This window comes from Melopsittacus undulatus, chromosome 6, assembly GCF_012275295.1.
Source record: "Melopsittacus undulatus isolate bMelUnd1 chromosome 6, bMelUnd1.mat.Z, whole genome shotgun sequence".
NCBI lineage: Eukaryota > Metazoa > Chordata > Aves > Psittaciformes > Psittaculidae > Melopsittacus > Melopsittacus undulatus.
The window spans coordinates 7000621-7019392 of NC_047532.1; the positions used below are offsets into that span (position 1 = coordinate 7000621).

Genomic DNA, 18772 nt, shown 5'->3' on the forward strand with positions numbered 1-18772 from the left:
GCTCTCGTTCTTGACTTCATTACAATTTTGGCATGTTTCCTAATTGAAATCTCTGCTGCTGTCCCATTTTGCAGGGAAATCAAGGCACAGTAAGTTGCCAGATTCCTACACTCTGCCCACTAGGTTGTACTGAAAAAATGATGGATGAGGTGCATTGACTTTACCATAAATCCTCACCACTTTAGGGATAGTTCATTCCATTGTGTTCCTTCTGCATTGCATTAGCTGGCTCAGAGCTGCTTTCCCAATGAAAGAGCTAATTTAGAGCCCCAAAGAATTCATGGTTTATGCACATTACCTCATTTTAGCCACTGCAGCAGCTTTGCCAGTAGCCTGGATGGCCCGTTGTTCATTTCAGTTAAGGAAATCCTTCTGTCCCCTGACAGTTATTTTGCAGTACTATGAAGCTTTAGTTTTGTGCTTCAAAGTTTTGTATCCAAAAATAAGATAATGCATTCTGGCAGGGTTTTCTCCTTAATGGCTAAAATATACATATACATGCCTTTAGTTATTATGGCTGGAAAGCTTCTGATGCAGCCTTTGGCTGATATTACTGTGCTATATAAGTAACCCTTGATCTCGTCTTGATGTGATAAAAAGGAGGTTAAAGAGAAATATGTATGCGGTACACTTTGTGAAACACCCAGAAGCCGACAAGACATCATCCCGAACAAAATTAGTTACTTCTGAAAGACTTAAAACACTCGGGGTATTCTCTCCATCTCCAAACAAGTCCCCAAATGAGATACACAGCAGACAAGAACATTTAGTGAAGCGAAGCTCTTTCTGCTAACACATGCAGTGAGAGAAAGCTAATTATGTTTTAGAGAAAACACAAACTCTCTCTCCCTTCCCCTCCTCCCTTCTTAGCATTCAGTTTGCCCAAGATAATAATCTACAGCCATGGTTATCAGATGAGGATCCATGGCTGTCCATGGCCAGTGAAGCCAGTTCTTGTGAGGTGCAGAATGATTTGACCCTTGCACCTGAGGGGACAGAGGGATTCACGATAGGACCCATACTTTATGGTGTGATCCTTGGGATCCAAGAGAAGGGATTCAGGAAATTATGAGGAGGTAGAAAGGCAGAACTATATTTGGACATCTTTTGATACGACACTGCTATCTTTACCTGAGCCTTTATGTCCATATCCTGCTGTCACAGAGCTTGAGAGACCCTTTACCACCCCTTCAATCAACTGGCAAATCCAATCAAAGATAATGGCATTAATAAATGCTATTAATTTACTAATTGCAGCCCAGGTCTGAAGAGGATCCCCATTTCCAGACTGCAGATGTACCCCCTGGGCCAGGCCATGCAAACCTGCTGAGCTCAGTGGGACCCTTTTGTAGGACCTTTCATGGCAAAAGCCAGACTGAACTTTCCCTATTAATATGTGCTGCTAAGGGCAGGACTGGGTTGGGATCTGAAGGGATTTATGAAATTCAGTTGTTGCTGTGCAAGAAGAGATTTCAGCAGAGCTGGGAAAACCAGAGGTGAAACACCAGCAGAACAGAGCAAGCTCCAGCCTCAGAGATGTGCTTCCTTTATGATCCTACAGCCAAAGAGCATCTGCACTTCTTGCAGCTCTGCCTGAGCTCATCAGCTCTGTATTAGTGAGGAATCAGGAGCTCCCCAGCCAGCCTCCCCTCTCCTTACCCTCACACCTACACACCTGGAGCCTATACAAGAAGAAACTGCATCTACTGCAGCAAGAGCAAGCTGGAGAGGAGAATCTCCTGCCTCTGCTCACAGACATGGCAGGGAAATGCTCATCCTTCTCCATCCACAGCCACTCTCACTGCAGCTTGGTTGTCTTGCCCAGCTCTCACTAAAGATTTAATACTTATGGACTGTACAGTAGAGAATTAGGCACTTCCCTAGACCTGCTGAGGAACATTAAATGTCATTTTCTTCTCCTAGCATCATCCTTCTCTGTGACTCAAAGGTTTTTTACATGCACAAGTGAGTTGAGCATTCGAGCCTGCTGGGGTGGCAGGCAGATGCCACCAGTGCTGTTTTATAAGTGGGGAAACAAGAACAGGAGAGACTTGGTTCAGGTGGGAAGCTGGAGTGGAGCAAGGACCAGACCCTACCTCTGTCTGCCACAGGGAATGGTGCATTGTTCAGTCTCACCGTGCCCCAAGTTGCTGTCACCTGGAGACTGTCACAAAACAAGAGATTTTCAGGTTCAGTGTTTAAATATGGCCAGAATTTAGAGACCTGAAGGGCATGCCATGTTCCCAAGCCATTTGTCTGAGGCTGATTCCCTTTTCCCATTTATAGGCTCAGTTTATCGCCGAGCTTCAGCACAGCTTTCTTTCTAAAACCATCTGGAGCAAGTGTGTGAGCAGGAACAAGGTGCTGCAGGTCAATCAGAGCTGCCACTCTCCAAACACAGCCCAAAGCCCAGTCCCTGACAGGCAATGCTGCCTTGCTCCTGCCTGCAGAAATCCCCCACAGCTGGGCAGATCTGCAATGCAAATGTACAACAAAAGCTGTAACATCCCTTCCCACAGTGTTACCATGGCACTCCCTACACCTGCCCATGCTTTAAAAGCTACCCCTCTCCTCCAACAATTCGCTATGCCAGATCTAGCTGCTGGAGCAGGTGATAAACATCCCTATTAGCTCTGCAGAGGGCAGATCGTGCCACCAGGATCCCACACCAGCAGCATCAGTTGCTTCACTTGTGCATGCAGAAGGTGTCAAGCAGCAGTTGTTGCTGCTTAGGTGCTTCAGGGTTTCCATTTCATCCTCCCTTCCCTACTCCAAGTCCCCATGTCCCATCTTCCTGGCCCTGGCTCAAGACAGACATCCCCTCTTCCCGCAATCTCCCTTTTAAGTGCTCGTGACTCCCTGCGCCCGTGAGGAGATAGCTATTATTTACACAATGACGGAGTGCTATTTTTACTTGCTTCTTGGAAGCACTAGGAGCATTAGCAGAGCTGGAATACAAATCACACTGCCTCGCTGCCTCTCCCCTCACCAGCTGCGGATGGCAGGGCTGCCTCTACAAGTGATTATGATAGGCGGGGGGCACGGGGGGCTGAGGAGGCTCTTATAAAACATCCCGCTGCACTCATCAAGTGCTGTTTATTTAAGAATCTCAGCTGTAATATAATCGACTTTGCCGATTGTGTTTCAGCTCTTGAGGTTTGCGGATGTGCTGAACACAGTCACGTTTCCCAGGCAGGGGTTCCCAGAGGCTGTGCCGCAAGCTGGCACAGATAATGTGCCTGCATCCGAGCGCTGGAGGCTCCCAGACCGTGTGCACTATTAAAACAGGGGCAAAGCCACTGCGGCTTCATGCAGGGGATTCCTGGCTGCTGCGCTGACGTCAGAGAGGCTGCACAGCCTTATCTTGGAGATGAGCTGGATAAGGGAAAGGATGGGGACCTCCTGGAGTCTGTGCTCCTTGTGGCAGTGCTCCAGCTCTGCCCCAGGGATGTGCAGGGACCTGAGGTTGCTCAGAGACAGCGAGTCCATCTGTACTGGTATTTGTGTGTGTAATGGCATGGCTGAGAGCAGAAAGGAGGACAGTGCTGTCCAGGCTCTTCTGCACCCAGGGGTTCAAACCCTCAATCTGCCCCAAGCCAGCCCCTACAGGTGGATGTTTCCACACTGGGCTCCTATCATGGTTTAAGCCCAGCCACATAGCTGCTTTCTCACTCCCCCTGCTTCTTCCCCCCGCTCCCCGAGGGATGGGGAGGAGAATCAAAAGAATGTAACTCCCAGGGGTTGAGATAAGAGCAGCCCAGTAGCTCAGGTATAACACAAACCACTGCTGCTGCCACCAACAATAATAATGATACAGGAAATAACAAGGGAAGAGAATACAACCGCTCACCACCCGCAGTCCAATACCGAGCCTGACCCGAACAGTGATCTCAGCCCTTCCGGGTAACTGCCCCCAGTTTATATAGTGGGCATGATGTGCTGTGGTATGGAATACCTCTGGCTAGTTTGGGTCAGGTGTCCTGTCTCTGCTTCCTCCCGGCTTCCCCTCCTCCCTGGCAGAGCATGAGACTCACAAAGTCCTTGGTCAGAATAAACATCACTGAGCAGTAACTAAAACCATCGGTGTTATCAGTACTGTTCCCAGGCTGAAAGTCAGAACCACATCACTGCACCAGCTACTAAGAAAGAGAAAAATGACTGCTGCTGCTGAACCCAGGACAGCTCCCTATAACCTGCTTGGGATTCCAGCCAGCCCAATATCCTATTTCCAAACTAAAAAGTGCATTAAGAGATTAATAATACCCCTAACACCCTCCTAAACTGCAAATGCATTTAGCCTCAGCTCAAGGGTTTCTCAGTTTGATGAGATTCCCTTATTTCAGTGACACTTTTCCAAAGATCTATCCAGTGTCCCATCAAATGTACAATATCCATTAGGAAGGACTCCCACTAGCCTGCAGTGAGGGTAGTGTCATTGTGAAGAGAGCAGGGATGCTGCATAGCTCTTTCCCAAACACAAAGCAAACACACTGAACAGGATGGTGCTTTACAGCTGACTCAGCATCCCTGAGAAGGGAAACACAAGAAATTAGTTTGTACTACCAAATGCCACCTTGTGCCTTCTCCTAAATCCCTGCCGTGCCTATTAATAAGCAGCAGAATGTATTTTTTGCAGCTGTAAATGGAAGCTTTTTGGGTTCTTCATTCTTTGGTTTCTCCACTTTTCACTGGAGTGACTTAATTTTCCACCCAATTTTAGCCCCTGAAGCAAAAGAGGTTTCCATGACCTTTACTACATGCCTCATGAGTCCACTGTTGCACCACAACGCAACGCAGCCTTCACCTTTGGAGGTGGCACAATGCAGCCCCCAGCCAGAAACTCCATCCTCTGTTCGCTCCTCTGCGGCAGCTTCAGTTCCATCACACCAGGGCTGCTGCCTTTGCCTTGGTCCCTACCTTGCCAAGTTCTTACCTTGGTTTCTCAGATAGCCTTTTAACCTGTGATGTTGCCTTTTTCTGGGGCACTGGGAGCTTAGTTGTGTCTCCTTTAAGTGAGCACAGAGGCATTGAAGAATGAAGGGCACATCTCTGGATGGATGGCATGCAGTACCCCCTCTGTGACTTTGCCCTTGGGACTGCAATGCCAGTGCTGAGAGAGGGGTAGGTGCCTGTGGGGAGTGGGTAACCTTGCCTCTCCCCACAACCTCCCTTGAAACAGCTGCAGAAATGGAGACACATCATCTTCTACATCACCATCCACACACAAAAAACCCTGATGTAGCTTCACTGCCGCACTCCTGCCATGGGGCCATCAAAGCTCTTACATGTGATGCTTTTCTTGCATTTTTTGCTAGGGAGCTCAGGAATAGAAGGGAACATTTCAGTGATCATCACTGCAGTGCAGTTAATGCCTCGTAGGCTTGCCCAGCCCAGCCAGGGGATAAAGCTGACCTCAAGGACATAGACTGATAGAGGTCTTGCCACGCAAATGCCAAGAAAGCAGCATGAGCTATTGCTAATGTCAGGACCACAAACATCCCTACTGCGTCTGGGATGCTTTCACAGCAAGTATCCTGGGAGAAGAGGCTGTGCATGGATCAGGAGAGGAAGGCTGGGGAACAGAGGCAGCAAAGAAACCCAAGTTGGTGTTGGCATTTCCTCCAGCATCTATGAAAGGGAGAGTAGAGCTGGAGTGCAGATTGATCTGGGCAGGTCTCAGCACCACCCTTTCTCTCTCCTCAATTGATTTTGACTTGGGGATCTTAGACAACATACAGAGAGGTCACAGACAACCTCTTCAAACTCCCATTCCAAAGTGAAAATACATATTGGTTTGCCTTTTAGTGACTTGAATATGAGATTATTTGTTCAAAAGCAAAAGCCAAGCCTCAAACCACAGACATTCACCCATGTTTGACAAGTTCAGCCTTAGGCATCTTGCCCAAAACTGGACAGCAGCGTGCATATGTTCTTCTTAGACGATGAATGAGCCAAAACATACACAAGGTCTCTTGGTCCTGTCAACAGCCTTCCTTACATAGGAATAAATTGTAACAGCCTCCATATACAGAACTGAAGCAGCTCAAATCAGTAAGAAGCAAAGGCTTTTTGGTAGGTCACTACACAGCCCACAGAAGCCAATGCTGAATGGTAGTGGTGATGGCCAAGAGTGTCACCAGGAGGGCTGGCAGCTGGCCCAGTCCTTTGCAGGCCAGACAGAGCAAGCAGCAGCATCAGGTTTAATTCCCCAAACTTCCTTAAACACCATGTCTCCAGGAAAATGCACTTGGGCAGAAGCATCAAGACATGACACAGACCTCATTGGCCCCATTTTGTCTTTGGGAAATAGGTCAGCCCACCCTGACTGACTCTGATGGTACTGATGGTACTTGCCTCTCTCTTGTTAGCATAAAGATGAGGGTGACCAGGGACCCATGGCTGAAGGCTGCCCTTAGCCTCATGCTCCTACCTGGGACAAAATGGTTAAAGATGACAGGATGCTCATCCACTGCAAAGTGGGGTCAACCAGGGACATAACACTGGGAAATTTGTACTCCACAGAATAAAACACATAGTAAGAAAAGAAACAATACAAATGTCTGAAACAAATGTCTTATCTCAGCAAAAGCAGGGGTGAGTAAAAGCCTGCAGGGGGTTGTAAGCAAGACCTTTGGATCAGATCCTTATCTAGCTGTGCCTATCTGTCAGAAACTGTTTGTCTAATGCAGCTTTGCTTGGCTATTTGCTTGCTTGCAGAAGTGCTCTCCCTGTCTTACTCATAAAACTGAAATAACTCAGTCCATGTAACAGATCTGACCACCTCAGTTATGCTCCCAGTGACTTCTGCAGAGTGATGATCAAAAAGGCATCGCATTTACACAGGCAACAAGGCTATCTGCTGCTCTCCATGAAAGCATCCAGCCTTTCCCTCCCGTCCTGCGGCGCTGAGGCATCTTTTCACAGGGATTGGCTTATTCCCCGCTGTTGCTGCTCAAAACCCCTGGGACTGCCAGCATTTTCTGTACAGCCAGTTCCCAAGTTGCTGCTCTGTGAGCCACAGTGATTAATCGCTACCTTCTCTCTAGTGTGATAGTACATCAGTGTCTACAATTGCATGTCCTCCAGCCAGACTGGAGAGAAGTCAGCAACTCTGTAAACACAGATATGCATGTGCTATTGCTTCCAGCTGTGTCCTCTCTCCTTTCTCCCCCCAGCTTGGATATTTCAGCATAGGGGAGCAAGAAGTCCTAAAGAATTTCAGGGTCTCTCTCAAGAGACAACAAAACCACTCACACATGATAAGAGAGATCAGCATGGTCTAGAGTTACATGTGCTTAATTTCTTAGCCCAGACGAAGTGAGATGATGCCTGTCAAATCCCTCAAAGAGACAGCCTGCTGCCCTGGCTCTCTTTCTCAGCACGGCCATGGAAGAGCTGATGCAATGAAGAGATTTATTCCCTGTCTCACACAGCATGCTGCATACGCAGCTTTCTAACGTGGCTGCATCCAGAGTCCTCAGCAGAAACTAGATGCAGGACCATGAAATGACCCAATTATCACTTGAGCATGGCTTGTCTAGGATTTATGGCACACTGTAATGCCTAGATGGATGTCTAATTCTTAGGTGAGCCCTGAGGCAGAAGTCACCTGAAGCACAAACTCCTTGAGGGAAGATCAGCTTAGTTCATGGAATTAAACCCCCCCCTGAGCTGTCTCCAAATGCACTACACTTGTGATCTGACCCAGGTCTGAGCTCTCTCCATGCCTATGTACCAAGCTGGCTATGGAGTTGGCATCAAGGCATAAACACTGCTGAAAGCAGAGGAGTCGGGCACACCTTGTTCCTCCTTGCTTCCAAGTGAACATTATCTCACATTTATCAAGAGCAGGAGATGCAGGTTAGAGCTCTGTCCAGAAAAACAGCCTAAGAGAGATGCTGCTTTAGCAGTAGTGGACCCAACAAACCCTGTTTTCCCACAGATCAACTTTTCCTCCCTGTTGTCCTGATACCTAACACTACTTCATCCCATCCAGTTACCTCCCTCTACTTTGGATCTTTTTCCACTCAGCTGCATAATTCCTCAGACCTTGCAGGGACTTCAAATCTCTGCGATACCTTTCTGCAAGGCTGTGTTCAGATCAGACAACAAGCTCAAAAGCTTTTGGAAGACAAAAGGCAGGAAAGATATGATAAGCCTTACTTCATTAGGAGCCCAGGCAAAAAAAAAAACCTTACTGCACGACTCAAAAGAGCTATGCATTTGGCTCATGTAGTTTAATTTAGCTTTCCCTCATTGCCACGTGCAGGCATGCATATGTGTGCATTCTTATTACTGCATTAAGTGACAGAGAACACACATCCAGAGGTTAGAATCAGGATGGGGTGCAATTGTAAAGCCCAAGCAGAACAGGAGAGTCGGATAGAAGAGAGTCAGAAGGAGCAATTGCTGGAGGGTTTGAAGCCATGGAGGCTTTACACACACCCCTCATTCTCACACATACAGACTACAAACAGACTACAAATTACTTGTGCTATTTTTACTCTAGACAGAAAAGACAGAATGAACAAAGCTACTGTAGTTACTATTTTAAGGACTTAGGACACCCTCAGATGCCATGAAGACAGAGGAGGAATATATATATGTATGAGCATGCTTTCAGAGGTTCTACAGAGCTTTGAGACCTTGTGGTAACGGGATGGAGATGCAACATGTTTGTTATATATTATAAATGCAATGAGAAAATGTGCGAATATGAATTACCATGCATAATTTAACATATTCAGCATTAAAGCTGTCCTTGATGGCTATGCCAGAAGCACTGAGGAAAGGGAATCCCTGCTGCTCCCAGTGGACATGGGAAGAGCATTTAGACAATGCCGTGTTGCTGGCTCGTACACATGGCTGTGGCCCTAATGGAATCAAAGCCAGGGGAATTTTGCTGACCACAGTCCTGCAGGGTCTATACACATGGGAGGGAGCAATGAGATGAGGGCAAAAATACCAGACTGGTACTTCAGCATCAGGCAAACCTCTCCATGTTACCTACAAAACACCCATGTTTTGTGTTGGACCTGCCTTCCTGACCTCATCTGCAGTTCATTTCTCTCTTTAGGGGTCAGTGAAGATGTTCCTGTTGACCACAGCAAGGGATTTTGGTGCACAGCACCCTCAGGGAAAGACTGCAGCAGGTCCTGTCCTCCAGCACTGTTACTGACCATGCACATATACAAAAGAGAGAAGGCACCAGAACAGAGAAGCCATCAGGATGCTGCCTTTGCTGTATCCCTTCATATGTGTGTAACTTGGCCAAGAGCATCAGTCATTCAGCCAGGCTTAACCAGAACCTGCATGGACATGGTCCACCTCTAAAGCTTCTCTATCAGGGAGCTTGCGGCCTGGCCCCAGCAGGTTATTTCTTACTCCATTTCCTAAAAACACTGAACCTTTTGTTATCTCATTCTCAGCAAGCCTTTCCTTAACAGAAACCATCACCTTGCAACAGGCCATGTGTGCTTGAAGAGGAGCTGCAAAAACTTCAGATCAGTGGCAGTAAAATCCTTAGCATTTGCAAACCAATTACTGAGCTCTGTAATTCATCACAGATCAAGGCATATCCCCAGGAAAAAGATAAGCACACGGGTGCAATACAGAACTGCAATTGCCAACGAGTTAATTGTTGATACATGGAAAACATCTGGAAAGATTGGAAAGCCAGAAAGCAAGCAAGGAAATGCAAGAAAAATCAAATGAAAGACACTGCATTGCATCAACTTTATGTCATTGTGGAAGGAGAAAGAATAAACAAGATGTCTCAATCAAATGCATGAAGTTTGCAGGCTGAGCTCTGAGCTCCAACCCATCACTGATGCTAATCTGCGCTACGGCACTGAGCATGCAGTGTGTTTCTGCTGTGCCTAAGTTTCCCCATCTGCCTTTTAGCCTCAGTACTGCCTCCCCATGCCTCTGGCTATACCTTGTGTTCTGGGCTGCTCTGCAGGCTGAGGAAAGCCAGACCACATGGTGGACTGTAGAGTGCAAAAGAAAAAGAGTGGTGACTGGGGTTTGTGGTAGAGCTGCAAGGAAGGGTTCCTTTAATTCACAAGCTTGTCCCTTGAGGCCAATGCCAGGTACTGAGACAAAGATACAAGAAAACCATAGCAGGGAGCAACACAGTAATTTGCACTCTGGTTCCCTTATCTGTTAGCTCCTGGCTGGCATTTCCTTCAGTGAGAGAACTTAATCAGCTCCTGTGACAGTGTTCCTCTGGTGACGCTGCTGGCATCCTTCACCACCACCCCCAGGGCAATGCAGACAAATGCATTCCCTTCCTTACACACCGGAACATGGTCCTTGCTTGCGTGAATGTTGTGTGCAGAGCCAAGGTCCTCACCGAGCTGTCTCTTCCCCATCATGCACAGGTCACTAGGCTGCATGGCCACTGCTCATTCACTTCTCAGCAATACTAATACATCATACAAATCAACGTATTTAGTTCACATGGCCTTGTGCTGGTCAATTAACACTTCCTCTGGTGCTGGAGTCCTGCTGTATAGCACAAGCACTCCTCACCACTGACTCACCCAGCTCTTTGTGCTCCCTTTGCTGCCAAATACACCAAGAAACTCATTAGACAGCACAGACTGTGGTCCACCTCTGCCATGCAGAAATAACCCCTCCTGTGCGTGCTGTCCCAGACTTGCAAGGGTAAATGGAGACTCTCCAAAGCACAGGATAAATCCCTGTACACACATTGTGCCCCTCTATCGCATCCCATCTCACCTGGCTTCCCTATGCCTCCCAGGGAAGTCCCTGGCTGGCAAATGGGAACAGCAAATGCTGGGAGCAGCGGGGTAATCCAGCCACAGCGAGATGGGCTTATTTGTGTCCTCGGGCTGTTGTTTTATCCCCAGGTGAGCAAAACCCTTTTAGAGGAAATTCCATTATGGCTCTAAACCTTCCCCTCCCCAGCACCGTTCAGACACAAGCATCATCTGTCCTGCGGACAGAAAAGCTTTTTATCACAGTTACTCACAAAAATCCAAGCACCAATATCCCATTTTCTCTTCTGCCCACTACATGACTTATGATACACTGCGTACCAGCCCCATACTCCCAGAGACAACAGGAGGGCAGGTGCCTCCAGATGTCATTTTTAATTTCCTTTGCTGGGGAGAATGTTTTCTTGTTTTAGCGACTGCGTTCAAAGCGTTCCAGTTCCCATGGCAACTCCCTGCTTCCACTGGAGATGTCATTTTTCGTGCCATCCTTTCAGAATTAGACATCTCCCAGCAGAAGTTTGGAAGAAATGTCTCTCTTAAATATATATTTATTAGAGACAGTGCCTGTGAGTGTGCTTTATTGACACGTTTCTTAGGTGACTCAGCCTACAGAGGAGAAAGCTGTCTTCAGGAATATGCTGCCTGCCAATCTGCCTTTTCTCAGCTTCTGTTTTCAGTCAGAACTTGTCTCTCTTTTTCTGCCACATACATATTAGCAAGCACCCGCTCCCCTTTTAGTGTTCCTAATTCCCTTCTGTTCTATTCCCTTTCCCCCCCAGCTCACTGTCAGCCCAGCTCCCCAGTAATGCAGCAGGGGAATGCCCAACCAATTCAAAACATGCTGAAAGTATCTGCACCCATTCACTGCCTGCTGGCATGGGTGCTGTGCAGAGACCCCCTCTTCTCCTGCAGGCAGATACATCATGGCCAAATTATACATTTGCATGCAGAGAAAAATCGGAAATACTGCAAAATAGAGACCACTATGAGAGCCTCTCAGCCTCCAAAGGCAGCATCAAGATCATTTGCGCTGCCTCTGCCCCCAGCTGCTTTCCATGTGCCATATGCCTATAGCCCACTGGGCATCATGTGCCCTCTAAGAAAGATTGAGAACTTCAGAGCACTGATCCTGCTTCTCACTGCAGAAGCCTGTGCATGAGGCTCCCACACTGCCTGCGGGAAAGATTTGTGCCCCAGGTCTTGGTTATCTGGTGCCACTCGGGTTCACAGCGTTGTGGTACCTCTCTTGGCTCCATGGGTGTGGAGCTGAGGGATGCTGAGATGGACCTGCCTCACACTACCTCCCCTATAGCACCAAGGCACACCACCCACCTCCCTCCACTCCTGCACAGTCCTCACCTCACCATCAGCCTCCAGACCCCTACATCTCTGGCTCAGAACACCCCTGCAGAGAAGGTGACATGTAACACCCCATCCACAGCAGCTCCTAAACAGCTTTTGCAAGACCCTTCTATTCAGGCTGTGCAGGCAGCCCCCAGCCCCACTGCCTTCCAGGAGCACAGAATTCCTTCTCACCACAGGGATTCCCAGGCTCCCTTCTCAGCGGGTTCCTCACCACCCATGACCCTCACTTACGCCGCACTCAGCATCTCCCACCCAAGCTCCTGGCAGCTAATCGGAAAGAGGCAGCACCAGCCATGGCAGGTGTCCCAGTGGGAAAGCATCCTAGAGCTCTTTAATAGAGCTGTAACATTACAGCCTCAAATTGCCTTCCTCCAGGAGACAAATCCAGGTAAATTGGTAGGAGCTGAGCGGATCCGCAGGCTGACGGAGCTAATCTCAGGCATGTTTAAATTCAAAGGCCCAGGGAGCCTCACTCAAACCCAACATGATCACTGAAGCTCACTGCTGTGCTTAATTCTCAGGTGCAGCCAGCTCGGAGGGGTGTGAAAAGCAGAAATAAAGGCAGAGCACTGGGAGCAAAAGCCACACACCAGCCTCAAGGTCAGAGCATCAGCCCTCAGCAAATCCATGCACCAGTCAAAGAGCAGCACAACAGCAGCCCCTGCTCACCCCATCATGGGAATGACATGGACAAACATTGCTGTTCTCTCTCGGAGAACGTTTAGAAACATTTTCTTAGCGCAGCCTCCAGCAGGGACACAGAGGCTCAGGGGACACTTCTTGCTGACTCCAGACTTCACAATAATTGTACCATCCCAGCGGCCATTAATCAAACGTCTTCCACTTGCATTTTTATTGAAAATCAATTTAATAAAGTAGGTGGGAGTCCACATGCTTCCATAATATCAGATAAATATTCATGGGAGCTTGTGCTGCTTTAGCTAAATGAGTTTTTTAACTGGTGCAATTTCCTTGTTCCTTAATATATAGCTTGGCTTGCCCTTGTTCGGCAACAGAGAAGAGGTGGGATTCAGCCCTGCACCAGCTCACCCTCAGGCACAGCAAGGAACAATCCTTTGCTATCAAGCCAACATTGCATGGCAAGGATGTTGTCACCTGTAATTGGAAATGCACCGGTCTGCTGGGGTCAGCGTCAATGGATGTGAATCACCAGAGCCGAGGCTGGATGCAGAAGAGCCATTTGGAGCTGAAATCTCATTCCCAGTCACTAAGAACGTGGCCATCATTTCTATCTCCACTGGTGTGCCATTTGATTTCTGCTTTTCCCTTCCTGTTTTGCTCCAACAGCAAGAGCTAATGAAAGCCATCAGAAAACACATTCCCCTACCGCTTGCTGAAGGGGGTTAAAAGGTTTCCAGCTACTAAAATACACAATGCACCAGCGAAGGAACCGAAACACAACCCCACAAGGCTTCAGATTTTCTGTGGCACACAAGTCCTAGGAGCAGGGACGAGCACCAAGCTCATCCTCACTGAGACAACCTCCATCCACAGCCGTGGCCATGAGCATCTGCCCTGTGGCTGGCACGTTAACCCCTTGTTCCCAAAGGAGGCTGCAGAGCAGAGCAGTCACTGATGCTCCTCAATGCAGTCTTCCTCCTCACAGGCAGTTATTAGAGTCCAGACTGAAGAAAGGCAAAATCTGACACATTGATCAAATTTAGTAGAGAGGCAGGATTCAGACAGTCCTTATCAGTGAGAGATTTCACAGCGCCTAACAGCCTCTTTGTTAACTGGAGCAGTGAGGAGCTGCAGCTTCCAAAGAGCGGCAATGCAGGCCAATTCAAGCACTGCCAGGACTCTTGTCACATTATCCTGGTGATACCCTTCTCATGAAAGGCAGTGCTTTAGAAATCAAGCGCATCATCATTCTGCCTTTGTTATTAACGCAAACTGACTTGTTTTCATCGTTACAGCCTCGACCTAATTCCCCGTGAACACGCTCCCTACAGCTGCTCAGATCTCTGGACAGGATTTGCTTTCCCTGTGCTTTAATGACATGAAGGTTGTGACTAGCCCTGCGGTCATGCACAGATAGCCTGAGCCCAGGAATAGGGTGCAAACAGCCTCCCTCTCCCCCCCTTCCATGCACTCCTGCTCATGAGCTGCTGAGAGTGATGTTTCTTACTCTTGCAGCTCCAGGGTATATGAAGACTACTGGAGTCCATGAGGTGCCACCAGAATCACTTTCCCTTCATTCCCAGCAGCTGCCAATGCAGCAGAGGTGGGCAATGCCCACTTTCAGATGCCATGAGATAGGCCAGTCACTCAGTTCCTCCCAAAACACAGCATCAGCTGCAGGGATAGTTTTACAAGCCTCTGAGCTTACTGACTTTCCTCCTGTAAAGAGAGCAGTCCTGCTTCTGAGAGATCATCCTTGCTGGAGACAAACTGCCTGTCACAAACAGCATTAAATACAGGGTATCATATTCGATGGATAATGGTATGCTTTTATGTTTTTTCTCTCTTGGATGCAGGTCACACAACTAATGTCATCTCCAAATGCTGAAATCCTAGATGTGAAAAGGTAAAGCTTAATTGCCTTGAACAGCAACCCTTGTATTGACTCCAACATAAGGCCCATAAATATTAATACAGCTATATTTAGCCCCTTTCAATTATACATACAAAATTAAGCATCTTTCTGGGAACAAATCAGTCTAGATAGGGTTTGGGTTTTTCTCCTTTTCCCTTTTTAATGCATCCTGCATCAAAATAGTAATATGTTTTATAGAGCTAAGGCTTAAAAAAATAAAATCAAAACACCAAAAAGATGCAGTGGATGGAGGGAGCCTTAAAGATGCTTTCACCTGGCTCAGCCAACATGCAAGTATTCAGAGGCACTTGCATACCTCATCCCTTCCTCACCTGACTCTACTCTTGTTCTATTCAGTCTCTTTTCTGTCTGGCAGCAAACTGGGACTCACTGAGGGTATATACACAGAGAGGGGCACACAGGAGAATTGGCTGGAACCAGGACCTCTGGGTCTCAACATCACTGCTGGGAGGGGGATGCTCAAGGAGGATTCCTGCCCAGCCCGAGAGCAGAGATCCCATCTTCAGTATGGCCATGCCCACACAATGCCTTCTGCAGTTAAAGACCTCCTCTTCTGTATAAAAATCACATCCACTTCTCTGATTTACAAATTAATTATACATCGCTTTCCTTGTCGAAGTGGACTTAATGGTATTAATGCTACATGACAAAGAGAAACTATCAGATAGCTTCTCTCATAATGGTGGCTAGATTGATCAGGAAAGAAGAAAGGGGATTTCATCCTTTTGTTCTTTAACCCTTCCCCACGCAAGCAAAAGGGGCCCTTTTCTAGGAAAAGGCTTTTTCTAGTTTTCAGGCAAGCCCAGGTTCATCTCTCCAAAGGGAAGAGCATTAATCTTTCAAGCATAAAAGCCTCTAATTCAATTCCCACATGACCCTTTACAGAAAACACAACTTGTGGAAAGAAGTTTGATCTTCATTTTTTGCAAGACAGGGGCTTTAACTGGCTAAAGTGACATTCACAGCTCTCCAGGAGACATGTCTTCAGGTACGTAATAGGAATGCAGGGCTGCTGAAATCTGATGTATCCTATATGGATTCAAACAGCTTCCTCCACCAGAATCCAGATGGGTGCAGTAAGCCTTGTGCAGAGCCTCTGCCACCATCCCCTTTGCAAATTGCTACATTGGTTTTTGTTTGTTGCTTTGAGGAATTCTTATGGTCATCAAATCCTTCCCTTGAAGTTTCTTGTGTCAGAACTGATCCTTCCAAAAAAGAGGCATCTGAAACGACTTTCACAATGTTGAAAATAGTGTCCTGAGTTCTCAGACATGCTTTTACTCCAGTCATGAATCATTCTGTCTGCTAATTCAGTCTGAACTTTGTCATCAAGAGGATTTTCCAGCAGATTTGGGGGGAGCAAATAAATCATATGCTTTTTCCGTGCCAGTTGTTTTCATCACTTTTGTTTGAATGATGTTCTTCGAGAAGGTAAAGTGAATGGGGTGTCCTTTCCTCACAGTGCATAGTGCAGGCTGCAAACACTCTCTAGGCTGTTCTCTATGCATAAAACTGCCACAACTCCACAAAAACTTTATTTTTTAATAAAAATTAAGATTCTGCCATGGAAGAACAAACAACTAAAGCTACAGGTTAGTACGTACAGATAAAGCCATCATTACATGAAATTCCTGCCCCACTTCAGTGAGAGTTTTGCCATTTACTGCAATAGGATGAGAATTTCACTCTGCTTTTAACAGCACTTGGTTAAGGCACGCTGCATGATTTAGCCTCATAATCCTGCGGCATCTCACACCCCAAAGCCCCATGCATCTCTCAGAGCCTCATGAACACTCCAATATTTTTATTTAATCAAACAATAACCTTTAAATAAATGAAACGGCATTAACAAGCTAACAGGTCTGAATCAGCAGCATTAATCCCTCCACCACAGGGGGCCCAGGTAGATGTGATTTGATTGCTTCTTCCAGATGGAACAGGGCTAAAATTCACCACCAACATGATCAATGACTTTACTTCATCAGATAATCAGTGCCTCTGTATAGGCACATGAACTGACAAAAACATTATATCCTCTAGCACAATGAATAAAATAACTGCTGTTTCCTCAATATTTGGAGGGCTGTTTTACCACCAGCTTCCCAGAATAAAGCAACTAACATTGGTTTTAAGCTCTATAATATATAACAATAATAATAATAAAAATCTTATTTCACAATCCAGAAAGACAAGCTATAAAGCCTTTACATGGGACTAAATGAATGGAAATTCTAATGAGTAGCTGCTGTGGTCCAGCAGATCAATAAAGACATCCTTACAAGAAGTTTATAGCCATCTCTAACATCATGTACTAATGTTCTTAAAACCATCTAACACATGTTCAACATGCTTAAACATCAGCTCCCTGCTTCCAAAGTTGTTATAAACAAATAGCATCATCTCACCTCTGACAGCTTCCCCCTTGGGCAGCGATCACCTGCCTAACAGTCACACTGATTCACTGCAGGTCTTATCTACCATTCAAGCTGTGGGATGTTACTCCAGTACAAAAAATTCCTCCAAATGGATTCACTTTCCTAGAACAAAAGAAAAATCTCATCCTTTGGGAAAAGCCTCACTCCTTGCCTACATGTGTGGATATGTGGACTCCTCATTGGAAACACACACAGCAAGCGAAGGCACCATCTTAAAAGAGGCATCCAAAGAAACACCTTCTCCTCCACAACACTGGCAGCTTGGGGACTTGGTTGCAGCTCCTCTAAGAGCACAGCCCAAGGGCAGCCTCATTGCTGGTGACTGGCAACATGACTGCCCTATGTAAAGGGTGGCTGGGCAGGGACCCATGGTGACAGCCCACCCCTTCCCATGGCACTGCAGGGGCATAGGCAGCCCCCAGAGGACCTGGTGCTGACCTGAAGCCCAGGCACCGTTTCACACCAAAAGCTATGATTCTCTTTTCACAATGGGTTTGTGACCCCTCTGGAGTGTTTGTGATATCTCTGAAGCTTTGATACAGGCTTGTTGCCCTAAGCAAATTCATAACTTATTTAAGAGAAGACTTTCACCCTTAGGCATAGCTGTCAAGCTCGTATTCCTCAGTTGCCTTCTGATGTGTGCATGCCTTTTCACACAGAGCCTTCTCTCCCTGTACACCGTGGGTTTAAACAGCAGCACAACTGGGATTCCTGAGGAAGGGAGGAGAGCAGTGGGGCTGTGCAAATCCATGGCAAAGCTGCCTTTGGAGAGCTGCACCCAAGGGGAAGACAACCTTTAATTTGTTCATAGATATTAACTTCAGAAGTTTGATGAGACAGAGCAGGGTCCCCATTGCCCAGAAAGGTAAATAGAAGAAAACGTTGTTCAGGCAATGCTTAAGCTTCAAATTAAAACTCATCAAGGAGCTCAGGTTTTTGTCTTTGTCTGAGATAAGACATGGATTTTGTTTTTCCTAAGAAAGGATCAAATTCCTCCCTGGAGTAATCAATACAAGGCATGAAGTCAGATCAGAGGGAAGAGATGAGAAGTCAGGAGAAGTGGAACATTAAGATGGAAAGAGATTAAACACAGTCTTGAAACCCTGGAAATCACAATGCACCACAGAGGACCACTGGGTTTGTTGCCTTTCTCTTGCACTAACAACAGATGTAGGTGATGTACATGACAAACTGCAGGCAGCTTCATCATGCACAGGTGAAAAAGCTGCAGAAGAGCTCAAGACCAGATCGATTCCTGGTGACAGTGCTGCAGTGGGGAGCAGGACACACTGCAAGACTCTGCCACCAATGCTCAGGTGTCCCCACAGCAACAGGCAGCTCCTGATGCCTCTGCTGAGGGACCACCTGCCTCCACTGAGCACCCAGAAGCTGGGCTGCTGCATGTTGTGGCTTTACATGCATCCGGAGGGCTTGGGAGGGCCCCTACCTCAGGGCTTTGCAACCTACCTGAGGAAGAAAAGGACTATTTCCAGATTTTGTCCAGGTTTTAGTTCTTCAATCTGAACAATTTAACAATTTCTACCACTGTTACAGGTTACTCTCACTGCAGTCAGATTTCTCCTCGCCAGACAGGTAAGTTCTCACTGTTTCAGCTTGAAGAGCAATGTACTTTCGAGAGAAGGCAGCTCTAT

The 18772-nt window shown here is 47.0% G+C and overlaps 1 protein-coding gene across 2 annotated transcripts in view; it reads right to left on the reverse strand.

Annotated features, from left to right (window-relative positions):
- GABRA3 (gamma-aminobutyric acid type A receptor subunit alpha3) overlaps positions 1-18772 on the reverse strand; it is a 65879-nt gene that overhangs the window by 28778 nt on the left and 18329 nt on the right. The gene's annotated exons all lie outside the window — the stretch shown is intronic.